This window comes from Cyrtonyx montezumae, unplaced genomic scaffold (genome assembly GCF_038088225.1).
Source record: "Cyrtonyx montezumae isolate F1298 unplaced genomic scaffold, pur_monq_1.0 scaffold_3, whole genome shotgun sequence".
NCBI classification, from domain to species: Eukaryota; Metazoa; Chordata; class Aves; order Galliformes; family Odontophoridae; genus Cyrtonyx; species Cyrtonyx montezumae.
The window spans coordinates 116,776,430-116,791,387 of record NW_027072034.1 but is presented as its reverse complement, the minus strand read 5'-3'; the positions used below and the strand labels follow the sequence as shown (position 1 = coordinate 116,791,387).

Below are 14,958 nucleotides of genomic sequence, written 5' to 3'. Positions count from 1 at the left end.
GATGAGGCACCATCGTCACACATTCCAGGCCACCCAGATAAGATCCCCATGGGAGGCTCCCAGGCCTGGCTGGCTGAGAAACTGCACTGTCTCTGCTACAAAACATCCCCTATTCACCAAGCTCAGTGGGCTTTACAAACAGCCAACCATTAAATAATCATCACTGGACTGGTATAAAAGGATTACCAACTTTTTAAACAAATGGATGCCATAAAACAGAGAAATAATCTAATTAGATCTATTAGATATAAGACTGTTCCTTAGAGGAAGTAGCCAAGAAGCCCTCGCTTTCCAATCTGTCCCAGACACCTGATTAGATTTCCTTTTCTCTTTCAGCCAGAATGGGCAAAAAGTGGAGGCAGTCCGGCCATGTATTCACTGTCTGCTTCAGAAGACGTGAACTGAAACCCCTCTGCTTGGTGAGACTCAGCTTGAGCCCTGTTGAGGAACCAGAGGAGAAAGCAAAAGCTTTGACTCCAGCTCTCCACGAGGATGCCAGGCTCATGGAGGACACACCACCACTCCCCCCCACAGCTCCTCTGTACTGGGGCTGCCCCTATACAGCAGGCAGAATGCTCCTCATGTTCTAGCAGTAGGGATGTCCAAGCCATCATGGAAAATCTCAACTAAGCAAGGATGGTCTATTAGCTCAGACTTCTACAAGTTGCATTCCCCGCTTCCCTGTCTCAGCCCAGATTTCCACATGCAGCTCAGTGCTAAAACTCCTGTTTTACACAGGGACCAACTAAAGCTTCTCTCCTGCTCTTGTCTTCTAAAGCTTCACTTTCTGGAGTCAGGTGGTAAACAGAAAAAAGGAAAACTTTCTTTCCCATCTTCTAATAGTATTTTTTAAAAAAAGACATTAAAAAAAGAAAAAATGAATGATGAAAGAAACTTTCACCATTTTCAAAATAGCCTGAGCATTTCTTGTGCCCTGATCCATATTTTGGGAATGTCTGGGTTTGACTATTGAGCAAGCCAAATGCCACCAACCAGAGCTGGAAACAGGACCCTTGGTACCCACTTTCCCATCTGTCAACAGGATAAGATCTAACACCAATGAGATCATACTAAGGATTACCAATTGCAGTGGAAAATATTACATTTTAATCATACCATTACATGGTCATGTGGAGACAAGTATTTAGCTAAGAAATCAAGCAAAATGTTATTTTATTTATTTACTTATTTATTTTCCAGAGGAATGAGTGAAGACTGTATAGCAAGAGTCCATGCTCCACCTTCAGTGTACAGACTTTCCCACTTTGTGGTTGACACGTAATGATAAGAATGTAAAAGTTCAGGGCAATACTAGGACTAGAAGGTACAATTGCTTCATGCCACTCCCACAAAATAAATAAATAAATAAATAGATAGATAAATAGATAAATAAATGCCAGAAACTTAAAAAGCAGCTACTTTTAGCCCTACTAGTTTCACCTGTGATTGTTGTTTTTACACCCCACTGCTATTTAGCCCATTATGAAAACTTTTTTTTCTAACACTAATCTCTCCTTAGGAACAAAGGGTTAACTTTCCTCTTTTTCCTCCTATCCTGTCATCCCTGCACACTAGTCGACACCTAGACAAAATGCAGAGAGAAAAAGACAGCTATGCTGACCTGAATCTCATTACTATGTAAATCCTGCTTTCAAAGCCATCTGCCTCTCCCTGTCTGCCTTCCACATTGTGAATGAAATGTCCCTGGTCACTAATGAGAGCTCAGTCTCACACTGAACTTCACATCCCACTAACTCAAGTGGAAGGAGCGGAGGGGTGGACTAGTAGTGGGATATTCCCAATGTGATATCGTCTGGAAACCTCCCTGTTCATAAAACACGCATGCAGTGCTGTCATATGCAGCACGCAGCCCTTTCCCCACACTTGTGCTGCCAACACCTCCAGACCCCTGTAAGAAGGGCTGACCCAGAAGCTGAGATTCTGAAATTTCTAATCTTTTTATCTTGAGTCTTCAGCTGTACAGTGAGTTTTTCTTAAAGCTCCAGCTTCTGGAGTGTAGCAATTCGGAGAGAATTCCTTTTTCACATAAAAAATAAGTTCTGCATCTCCACTGTTGGGAAGGAAAGCACAAAGCCAGCATCCATACAATTTAGACACATAAAAAACAGCTTAAAAGAATGACGATCCTTACATTAAACCTGAGTTGTCATTGTGGAGAGGGAAAGTGGTGATATATCTTTATTCTATTTTACCTGTTTGAAAGCTGGTATTCATCATACTCTATCAAGCTTAAGCATTAGTTGTAATCTTCTCCCATTCAGCCCCAAACAGAGTACCAATGGCAATTTTGGAAAAGCAAGTGGTGAGAACACCAGGCGTGGGTCCTTATGTACACCAATTTACCAGTCATTAAGATGCCAAGAGGAGGATAGTTATCACACACCACAGAGCTTTCTAGACTTTCACCTAGTGGACACGTCCTGTTCATCATGTGTAAGAGAGCTGAAGTCACCACAGAAGGAGCAAGGTGCCCTGTCCAGCAGCAGCTACTGCCTGCACCAAGCTTTTTGGTTGAAGAAGCTATGTGTTATGCAACAAAGCAACTTGTCCACTGATAAAAAGCCTTCTGAACCTTTGTCAGGTGGAGATTGTTTTGTATTCCAAGTTACAGATGCAGAGATCCTTCTGCATATACACCTTTATCAAACACAAGGAACTCCCACCTTTGTTAACAAACTCGCCAGGTTTTCGAAACAAGGTGAGATCTTGATGCCATCCACACATCCTGGCACAGAGTTCCGTGGACAACCTTTTCCTTTAATTAACACCTGAAGTCTGTTGTTTAAAGCCTGATTTTCCTTTATCAGGTTTAGATGTGTCACCTCTCACTCCACGTTTGCATGAATTGGCCTAAAGGTGAAAACAAGTTCCCGAATCACCTTTCTTTTAAGCACAAGGTATTTTTATCTCTCTGCCTTATTCTCCTTTGTTTGCCTTCCTTCTGAATGAAACAGCTTCGGGCTTCTCAGCCTTCCATCCTTTGGATGTTTAGTTCTCTTCCACCATACGACTCTACATAGAGCTCCTCTTCCTAACCTGACTGCTCGGAGACAGGTTGAACAAAACTAAACAGATTTAGACACAAGGATATTCCCCAGACTTATTTTATGCTATTTGCAGAATGCTTTTGCATTCCAGTCTTCCCTGAACCTAGTATTTTGTTTGCCTTTGGAGTGACACTAGGCATTTCAACAGATGTTTTATCTGGGAGCTCCTCTGAGACACACAGTCCCTTCCTTCAGGGGAGCTTAAGTTAATTTAGGACACGGAGTTATGCAGAAATAGTTTGTTTTTCCCTTTCATATGTTTACCACCTTTCAACGTCACACTGACCTGGAATAATGTTGTCTGTAATCTAGATTAAATCCCTTAAATGTTCCTCACTGTTTCCTGCAGCCTAACCTTAACAATTTCGCAGTGTCCTCACACTTTTGCACTCTACTGCTGGTCCACCCATTTGCACAGATAATTAATGTATTAAATAACTCTGGTCCTAAAACGTGCACATAAGCCATTCCACAATTGACCCTTTTATTCCTAAAAGCACTCAGATTTAACTCAGCTGCTTTAAGAATGGTGTAATTTTCCATAGGGAAAGAAAATACTTTCGTTGTGGGATTCCTCCATTCTGCAGCTGGTGACCCTATGTAAAGTACTCTATTCAATAAAGTGTGCACATCTACAGAGTATCATAATTATAAATCCAAATTCATACGGCGGCAAGTTCTCCTGAACAGCACTGTGTGGTTTATACTGCCTTCAACAAACCACTTCATAGCTGCATGGTGAAGTGTTTCCCTCCCTGATAAAGCAGACTCACCACACTGTTGAGTTTTAGCAGTGACTTTGTTTCCAACCATGCCAATGCAGTTCACTGCCAGATACCTTGGTATGTGCAGGCAGTTCATCTGCAGTGCCCTCAGCACAGTAACCTCAGCCTCTAGTATGAGGCACACGGAGGGAAAACAAAACTTCACCCTTCTGTCCTTTCTCTCCTGTGAGCTAACTTCAATGCCTCTCAATAAAATGCACTCCCATGTGGCATGCAGGCAGGTACACACAGCCTGGTCTATACCTCATGTGTACCTCGCCGGTATAGACCAAAGTTAGAAAACACTCAGAACAAAGCTGGCAAAGTAAATAGTCCCCATGAGAGACCATATCTCAGAATCGCAGACTTGTTTGGGTGGAGGCCTCTGTAGGCCATCAGGTCCATCACTAGGGCTACCTACAGCAGGTTGCCCAGGACCACGTACAGATGGCTTTTAAAGGTGTGCAAGGATGAAGGCTCCACAGCCTCTCTAGACAGACTCTGCCAGTACTTATTCACCTAAAAAATGTCTACTGATGTTCAGACAGAATCTCCTCCATTTCAGTTTGTGTCCACAGCTAACTGGACACTACCAAAAAGAGCCTGGCTCCATTCTCTTTGCTCCCTCTCTTTAGTTGGTTCCATCCACGGATCTCCAAGAGAGAAGCAGGCAGCCCATTTCCATTTCTCACAGCTCTGCACCATTCCCAGACAGAGTTAATGCCCTGGACAGCAAAGGCGACCTGCTCCTCAGCTCAGTGATGTGTCCAGCAAGTCCCTTATCACTTGGAGAACGTTTGATGGTGCCCACGTTCTCCTGGTAGCTGCTGGTGCTGGCAAAGGGACACACATCACCTCTCCATCCATACCCAAGGCATGAAAGTCTCCACAGGTCCCCAGAGACAGAAGCGCCATCATTTGCTTGCACTTCACACATGACCCCATCCTGCTTGCAGGCCTACCACTAGCAGAATATTTACTTTAGCAACCTAGCTTTGTGGCAGGGTAATTTAATTGTCTGGTGTTTCTGTCAGGAAAATTAATTACCAGTCAAGCTCACCGACTTTTTCACCCACACATCACAGGGCATTAAAAACAAATGTCAAAAAAAAAAAATCATTTCCAAAGACATAGGCTTGAAGAGCTGGGCTCTTTCTGAATTTTAAAACTGTTCATCACCTTCTGGGAGGACTCTCTAGTTAAGCTGTACTGTCTCAGCATAGGCCTTCATGGGCAAGCATAGGTATCAGAGAAAAAACAACTCCAAACCACATACTGGCTGGCACCTTCAACACGCCTGCTTCTCGCCTTCACGGTGATGTTTGTAGAAGGAGGCTGCAGGCAGCTGCTGGCAGTACAGACAGACCTAGAGCAATGCTGTGCAGGCACAGCTGCCTGCCTTCTACCTGTTATTCATACCAGCCAACCAGAACTTTTGGAAGCTGTCGCACATCTCCATCCAGAAAACTCTAGGCAGGGAGGCATGAGTCTGACACGACATCATGAGTGGGCACTTGTCAATCAGTTGTGCGTGCAGGCCTTGCTCCTCTGGGATTTGGCCAGCAGCTCCAGGAGAGCACTGCCTGGCACCTGTAGGAGCTGTGGGACTAACAGCAGTGGGACCACGAACACCACACAGCCATGCAGCTACCACATAAAGGCGGTCTGTCTTGCAAAGGGGCTTCTACTGAAGCGATGGGCCTCCATCCTCTTCCCAACTAAATCTTTTACTTGTCATCTTTATGGACTTTTCTTCCTATCTGCAGACTTGACCTTTTGCATTTTGTGAAGGTATCTACTTTTTTATTGCAATATACCACAACATGCAGAGTACCCTTAGCCCTGAGTCCATGGAGACAGAGGGTGCATGACACCTTTTTTGGTCCCTCCTTATGTTTCAGACCCTAAATCACTTCTTAGTATAGGAACGTAGAAGACAGGCTCATATTCTTGGAGCCAAAGGTTAACACCATCTTCTCCCGTCCTGAAGGCATTCAAAGCCGGGTCGGTTGGGGCCCTGGGCAACCTGATCTAGTGGGTGGCAACCCTGACCATGAGAAGGGAACCGGAGCTGGATGAGCTTTAAGGTCCCTTCCAAACAAAGCCATTCTACGATTCCCCTCACTACTTCACCTCTCATATTAACATCCCATATTTCACAGATCAGACACAGATACACAGTTTCTGGAAAGGACTGGGGGAGCAGCCAGAATGACTTCCCGGGCTGTCAGATCACCAGGGCAACCACCACTAGAGGGTAGGTCCAATGCAGCATTGCTTGCATTGTCCTTGCCCACCCCTTAAGTTTAGTTTGCAACACATCAAAAAATATCTGTATCAGCTCAGAGGACTGGAAGCTGTATCCACTCAGCCTTCAGTGATGGTTTACATTACAGGACACAAATATAAACTAGTGGCCAGCAGCAAGTGAGGTACGGCAGGGGTTTATCCCAGGACCCATCTTGTTTAACATCTTTATTGCTGGCCCAGAGCAGGAGGTATAGCACAGTCTCATGGTGACACCAAACTGAGGAGGCCTTGTGATGTGTGCCACAGGAGAAAGAGATGGCAGGCATAAATTGAAACAGGGAAGCTTCCCACTAGGGCGAGGGAAAGCACCTCCACTGAGCAGATAAGTTAAGTATGGGCATAGGTAGTGCAATCACCATTCCTGGAGGCTTTCAAACCTCAGCAAGACAAAGTCCCACTCTGATTGCATACCTGACCTTACCCTGAGCACTGGGTTGGGCTCAGTGACCTCCTGAGGCTCCTTCTCACCTCAACTACTCCGACTCTGACTCTGTATGGTTCAGTAAGCACACAGTTAACAACAGCATCACCCTAGTTCTCCTATACCCAGGCGAAATACTGGATAGCTGCAAGTGTTTCAGGGAGTCCACATGCAGGTCCCAGGGCGTTTTTATCAAGTGCACACACAGTTCCTTCTGTTTTGTCAAAGTAGAGCAAGTTATACCAGAATGACTTCTGGACTTGAACAGAAAAATTATCAAACAAGTTTCAAGAACCTATCATTACTAAGGGTATTCAGTAGCACATAAATCACAGAAGCAGACTAACCCACCCACTCCTTGACACTACACTGTTCATGATCCACAAGTGCTGACTGCTATGGGTGAAAATACTGCAGAGGATCATGCCAGAAACTCCCAGGGCTAGACTAGACCCTGGGAAGACACCCACTCTCTCCCTGCCATGATATAGGGGCATCTATGACTATGCCCCTCCTGGCAAGCACTCAGCCAGTCTGTTTTACAAACCTCCCATGGCGGAGGGACCATAAACCTCACAGTGCCCCAAAGGACCTCAGCCCTTGTAATTTTAAGGAATAATACAGCTGTGCACAGCTGACTTGGTGTCATGCTTAATTACAACTCGGTGTCAATCTGACATCCATGTAACACATAAGGAAAAACATAACTTCATACACCTAACTTCACTTTGCTTACATCCAGTTTACTGCCAGGCTGAACTTCCATGCCCTCTTCCTCCTCCATTTGTCTCAACAGATATTCAGTACCTATGAACTTTTATTTTTATTATTTTTTCCCTCCTAGTTAACTATGTCTCCTTTTTTCTGTCGTCTTTCCTGTTTTCTTTATGCACTTCTCACAGATGGAGAGAGAAACAGATATCAAGAACAGGATTTACAGGAACTAAAACACGCAGAGGGTGTCATGCCACATCCCTGCAAACACAGCTCTGTGCTGCTATAGGGGCAAGATGACTAATATAGATCATGTGCACCCATCTTCAAACACGGGGTTTTATGTGGTCACTGAAATATCCTGCACCCAAATGGGGTCCTGATGCTTGCCATGACTGTGAGACTCTTGTGAAAAGGATTTTCCATAGCTTTATCCTGGAGGAGTTTCTAGAAAGCCACACCAAACACATGCCAGCTCTCTCCACCTTTCTTGGGATTAAGAAGACTGGATTCAGCCAGGAACGCTGGTTTTAAATGGGGAGGGGTCACAGCTGGGAGGATCTGCAGCACTGTTCTCACAGATCCACTGCACATGTACATTCAATTCAGGTTAGGGCCTAACCTCTGGCTCCCTTCAGCAACAGCAAATGACTGAAGCCTTGAGCTGGAGAAAGCAGGGCAGCTGTCTGTGCAAACAAGACAGAAGATTTAGAAACAGTTGCTTTTTTCTCCTCTCCCATGTCAGGCTGTTTACAGAAACCAAGGGATGAAATTCTGCAGACAAGAACACTGAGAGCAGCCTGTCAGTCTTGGAGGGAGGGAGAGGGAGAGGGTGGGGAGCATAGGCTTCTTTCAGGATTATGGATCATTGCTAAATTGCTCTATCAATTATTAAACCCATCACTCAAAGCACAGTAACCAAAATATAGCAGATAAAGCCTTTCTCATCCACTCTCCACCAGCTGCTCTCCTCCTAAAGCCAGAGGGAAATGAAAATTCCCATACTTTGTGTTTCATAAACATCATTTTCCCTGTGCCTTGAAAATAAAAGCTTTTTTCGGACAAGATACAGTAGAATTGAGCCTGGGGCAGGAAGATATTAAAAAGGATTTGCCCTTTCTATTAGCAGGCCCAAGGAACAAAAACACAGAATCTCCCCAAACAGTATGATTTCTTAGCGCCGACAGGTTACAACATTTGCCTGTGGATCAACAAAGAGGCACACAATCATCAGTATCTGTGAGGTGCCATTTGCTTCTGTCATTGAGTGGACCATGGCAGAGTGGATACAATCCCAGGGGAGGAAGGGACAAGGCCCAGAGATGTGCCTTTGAGCTGATGGTGCACTGCAGATGGACATAGTGGATCAGGAGCAGGCACTGCATCTGGCCATACCTACATGCAATAGAAGGTGGGTTCAGGCTGGAGAAAATTCTTACCATGAAGGCTGTCAAACATTGAGGCAGGCTTCCCCACGCCTGTCAGTGTTCAAGAAGTATTTGGATAGTGCCCTGAATAATACGCTTTGATTTTTGGTTAGCCCTGAAGTGGTCAGGCTGTTGCACTCAGTGATCAGCGTAGCTCCCTTCAGCTGCACTATTCTAATTCTAAAGATGGGAGGGGAACATGTTTGACCCGCAGATGCGAAGGCTGTCAAGTGGCTGCCCATGTCTGTGCTATGCAACATTCCAGCAGCACTGTTATGAGCTTGTAGAAGGCTGTAGCTCCAGATCAGCAAAGCCCTTTATTATATGGGTAACCTGAAGCAAATAGTTGCCCGAGTCCTAGGGAGGTCACCGAATACAGGTAAGCACAGATTTAAGTGCTTTGCTGAATCTGAATCCGCAAGCAATTCTCTGTTGCACTTGAGCTGGAAAACTTAGCAGTCAAAAAAAGCTATCAAGCCCAATAATGGAAAAGAAAGCTAGGTCCTGGTTCAGCCAAGCGGCACACTAAGCTTGTCCCAGCCAGATATGTAGCTTTGTATATCCCCAGAGGAAGCCTGATGGGATAGATCATGACCACACTCATCTCTCTGGGCTCAGAAAAGCAGGACTCTGAAGTTCAGAGGAGATGCACGATGCTGAGCACCATGACCATCGCCCCAAGGCACGGCCACTCCGCACTGACCAAGGAGCACACCAACATGCATGCAGGGTGCTGCAACAGAGCTGCATCCAATACACTGTGACCCCAGGCTGTTCCCTGAAACGAAGGAGTGGGCAAGGGTTTTCCCAAGTTATAGAAGAAATCAGAGACTAGAAAAATCATCATTTGGAAACAAAAGCCTTATCCATGCCAGGCAGCAAATGGATGAGCCACAGTGTATTGGGTGCAAAGATCCCCTGAAGGAGGCATCTGATTAAGAGGGGAAAAATGCCAGTTATGTGCTTCCATTCATGCCACTGCAATGCAAGCATAATTCTGACTGCTTTCTGACCCGCAGTATGCAATTTATGCAAATCCAAGCTGTTCTCGCTTCCCTCAGAGCCAAATGTCCACCAATGCCAGATCTGGCTCGACCTTTTTGTTTTCCTTTTCAGATCTATTGTTTTCACTGTGAATATTTAAGACCTTTTGTTGTTTCTGTTGCACTCCTTTGGAAATGAAATAATAATTAAAAAATCCCACAGCACACAGATGCAGTCAGAAGCCGAATCCTTGTCCCCAGCGGCCTCCCAGCCGGCCACTTGCATCCCCATCCCGATCCCTTATCATTCCAGACCAGAGCTCTGTCACATTTCAGCCAAGTGAAGCTCTTTGGGCCTGATCTGTAACATTTCCTGAGACTTCTGATCACAGCAAAACAGCCAAAGTTGCACCAAGCTGTATGGTGATTTTATGGGATTAGGCCGACTACAAAGCCAGCTGCCAGTAGAAGGCTCCAAATGATTTCCACCCTGGCAAACAAGGATACAAACCAGGTTCTGGCCATGATCCTAAGACTGGCTTCACAGAGCAAGCAGCAGGTCTGAGGCTAAAAGTATCAAATTTCTGCAGCTTTCCTTTATTTTTTCTCTTTTAATTATGTCCACTGGCTCTTTTTTTTTTTAATTAAAAAGAGACAAAGATGAAAATAAAGTACTTATCCTGCCTGCCTCTTAGAGAAAGGAGCGCTGCCCTTCACTTATCTCTGAAGAGCCACACAAATTTAATATTATTATTAGTAGCAACTATTTGTATTTCTGTAGCACGCAGAAGTCCCAGTGGAGACTGGAGCCCCATAATGCTAGACATTAAAAGATGACGTGCTAGAGACTCTGTCTGTTCCAGAGAATTTATGATCTAAAACGACGTGTGGTGACAATGGAACAGATTGGGGAAGCAATTTGCTCAAGATCATATGGAGAGAGCGTAGCAGTGCCAAGAAAAGAAGTGGGGTCCTTGAGAACAGCTACCAGACCACCATGCCTCCTATTTATGAAATTTGGGAATAACAGTAATTATACAGAGTTTTGAAGAGATTTTCAAAAGAGATGGTATTAGTGAGGTGAGGCAGTTTTGGAGGTAAAACGACCTCTAAATAGCAACCAGCAAAGCAGTAGCTGTGTGAAATTGAGAGCCCTGATGAATGGCCTGCTCTGTGCCTATGCCAGTTGTTTTCCTGCAACTCCTGTTGCAACTCATGACACGCCTGGTCTACAAAAGCCCTGGGCAGGGCCTGGGAATGCCTGCCTACCCACACCCACCTAGTGGAGGTACGCATGGCTGGGAATAGACTCCAGCACAGTGCTGGAGCTGGATATTTCTGCTGCAGAGAGCTAAAATGTTCCAAATTTAACTTGAGCCCTATGAGAATAAACATGCACCAGGAAACAAAATGTAGAGCGTGTGATAAAAGCTCCCTGTACAAATAGTGGGGCACAGCACTGAGAAAAACAAAACAAAAACAGAAACAACAAGAAAAAGCCAACACTCCTCTTTTGTAAAATCAGGGAAACGTGAACCCACTCCAAATTTAACTACTTTCGATTGCGTTTATGTTCAGGCAAACATCTGCAGGCTGAAGCAAGGCACTACTGCACTAGATGTTGAAAAACCTAAAAAACGCAGTCCTTGTCCTAAAGGACAGATCCCTGGTCACCCTGCAAGTCTCTGGGACTGAATGTCCTGCATTTGCTAAGCTGAGACCTGCACAGAATGCAACCACCAGCCCGATGGAGTGGGACATGCTGCAGGACAGCTTAAACAAATCTTCAGCAAGGGCAAAGGATCATGGCTAAAAAATCCTGGGCTGCTGTCACACACGGCTCTCCTGAGCCAAGCACCATGCAGACTGCCCTCCAGCTGGCACCTTCCTTGCCCAAGGCTCTGCATCTCAAACCCGAGCACCACAGGCTCAAAGTACACACCAGTTCCTCCAGTCCATGCCCTTCTCACCCCCCAGCCTTCCCTTGGCCCATCTGGCTGTTTGCCCCAAGCACCAGTTTGTGCTGCCCTGACTTTACCTACTGATGCCAGATATCTCACAGAAGCTGGGCAGGAACGTGGGACATTAGCAAGCACACATGCACATAATTCAGAAGGATCCGTGATGCTTGTGGCAGGGCAACATATCAGTAGGGGGGCTTTTAAAATAACAATCTTTTGCAAGTAAGTTCATTCTTCATTTCAAATCATTAACATGGAAAATTCGATTGTTCTCCAATGTATTTCTGTACCAAATCAGGAGACTAAATTCAATCATTAAAGTGTGAAACAGATGAATTTAAATCCATAGTAAGTGCAAATTTCAACACAATTTTAAGTAAGGAGTCGCTCCCAACACCTTCATAACATGTCAACACGTAGTCATATATTTGTTTCTGGGACTCTTCAAATGTCTCCTTTTACAGTTTCAATTTTTTCTTGCCAAAACAAATCCTTAAAGCTACGCTGATGTTCCGAAAAAATATAAACATTTTCTGAATGTTAAAACTTTAGATGGCCGCAAGAGAAAATTTGGAGACACAAAACTTGCAGAAAAAAATGTCATAAAAAATAAACTTTTCTTCCTCTTTGCCATGCAAGAGTGGAATTTGGAATGATTCCCGTCTGATTAATTTCAACTTCTAATTTGTCCTTGGATCTCACTGCAGTACGAACGTCATTTCTTAATTTGACTGTTTTGCAAGTAGCCAGGACTGCCCTTGTAAAGGGCGAAGAAATCCCCATATATCAGGAATGGTTTTGGCTGAGGGGAAGTTCAGTAATTACTCTGGAGAAATGAATACAACAACCAAAAATACTTCCCAGGACACGACAGCAAAGATCCACCCTTTCTTGAAAGCAAGGGCTCCCTTATGTATACATTCATATCTTCCAGTATCATGACTGCCTGAAACCATTTAGCCCTCTACGTCAACTGTGCAGTTCAAGAACATTTCCTGGCATTCTTCACATTTTTTTACGTGTTGCAATTTTGTCTGGTGTACATCACACGCTTCCCTCTGCAATGCCTGAACCAAACCATCTTCCTCCTGACAGAGGAGTTCAGGGCTCAGATGCCTCACTGCGACTCTCAGAAATATGATCACTTGAGGGCTGCGTTACAAATTAAGGGCAACAGAGCATTTTGGGGTTTGAGAGGTAAAACCAGAGCAAGTCCAAGCAGCAGTGCTCATGGGTGAGACTCACTGCAGTGATGCGGCGCACCACTGCACATGGCAGGACTTAGGCCGCAATGACAAGGCTGGACACGAGCGCTTTGCTGACAAACAAGCCCAGGAAGGGGAAAACTGTATTGCCCCTGTTATTCTAAGGAGAGGTCCACGGAAAGGTTAGGGAGAAAACAATGGGGCCATCGATCAGGCAGACTGCTAACCAAGAAAGGTTACCACACATTCCCTCATTTTTCATATTTATTATCATCCCACATCCACCAGAAAAAAACCACGGCTGCCTTATGAATTACGGGTTTTGCTTCCTCACGGTGTTGCTGCCCTGCTGAAGGATACAGCAGCGTAACTTTGGCCATCTCCATGGACAAAGGATGTCCCAATAGGGGCCAAGGCGAGCTGGAGGTGGGAGGGCTTAGGGCGTACAACGCAAGGCAGCGAGGTAGGGGTGTGCGAGGGAAGACTGTTTCCATTCATGAAAAGCTCAGATTTGCTCTCGGATTTTCATCTAACTGAAACAAAATGCCAATATTGCTGAACATACTTAGCACCTCCTGAAGTGCAATCCTACTCTGAACGGTGCCTGTCTAAAAACAGCATCACCAGGCTCCTTGTTTACTGCGTTCTCCCTGATGCCTGATCTGGATTTCTCAGTCTAAAAGAAAAATTACACTTTTTTTCCCTATCTACCAGACCTGCAGACTCAAACAAGGCTTTGAGAGTCACTCTGGACTCATTTCTCACACATTTATGTATGCAGATTCAGGCAGGCAAATTAGAGTTACGCAGAGATGGGCAGGGAAAGCGCAAGGCAATGATTTGAAGACAATGAATTTGCAAGGAACTTGCTCTGTTTCTGCTCCAAGCACAGCATCATGCTCCTGAGGCAGGGAAGCCTCAGGGCCTTTTTTATACTCTTTATTATTTTGTATTTTTTACTTTAGCGAAACCTAAAATAGTTTCCTTTGAGAACCTACAATCTATAATCTCCATTTCTTCCTTCTGCAGTATTTTTCGACCCAGGAATTTCAGTGGCAGACTAGTAGTAAATGTGTCTAAACTAAGGAAAACTTCTGCTGCAGCAACAACAGTGAAAAATACTCTAAGCCACAGATCTGAGAGATATTTTCTGTTCTTGTTCCTTTTCTACCCCACCAGAAATTATAGTTAATTCATGCCCTAACAATACTAAAATCCTTATTTCCTAACTGTAACCAAATCTGGAAAAAAACTCCATGCTGACGCAAAATGGAAAAAATAAAATAAATATAAATATATATTGCTGAGAAGTGAAAAGCCTGCGCAACAAATGCCATGCACTGCTACTGAGGTGTATGTGCTCCCTGGTTTGGGCCCCAGAAAGAAGGAAAGAAGAGAAGAAGGAAGAATCACGCTGCAAAAGCCAATACTAGTCGTTTCAAAAGGAAATGAAATACAGAATTTCTTTTGAAAAAGAATTCTAAAAAAGTGGGAGCCTTTGCAGGTCCTTTGAGGCTTGTCCTGATGGAGAGCAAGGTACCAAGAGGTCCCAGAAAACCCAAGGAGCTCTCAGCATCCTTCACACAGCTCAGGAGAACCAAAAGCACAGCACTGCTCCCCTCTGAGGCTAACTCATCATATCAACTGTAACCCCGTTCAAAATACTCTTAATGCATTTCCACGGGACCAAAACCATGGAGTATCAGCCAACTCCAGAGCTCTACCTCTGAGCTGCATCCACAAAAGACAATGAAGAGGATGATGGAAAAAAGCATAGCGGACTACAGCGCACCTCTGCTCCCATGTTCCAGAGGTGCCATACAAAACCTCTCCTCCACATGCTGAGAATGCCAAGCCCTTTCTCAACGCACCTTCCCACTTCCCAATGGCTAGTAGCCCCTGCTGTACTCAGATGAAGCTTTCCTTAGCCAAGCCCTCAGGAAAGTAGCACAAGATGGCTTATGACAGATGTCCCAGCTACGGGCACCTCCAGATCAGCTCTCTGTGTCAGCAGTAAGACTCACATCGTACCTGAACACAGCTTGCCAGTCAAGCAGGGGAACTGGGCCAGGAGATGTCTAAAGCTTATGGTTTTGAAAATGCCT

General features: G+C 44.9%; 1 protein-coding gene across 5 annotated transcripts in view; it reads right to left on the bottom strand.

Annotated features, from left to right (window-relative positions):
* Positions 1–14,958, bottom strand: part of HIPK2 (homeodomain interacting protein kinase 2) — a 120,893-nt gene that overhangs the window by 34,207 nt on the left and 71,728 nt on the right. The gene's annotated exons all lie outside the window — the stretch shown is intronic.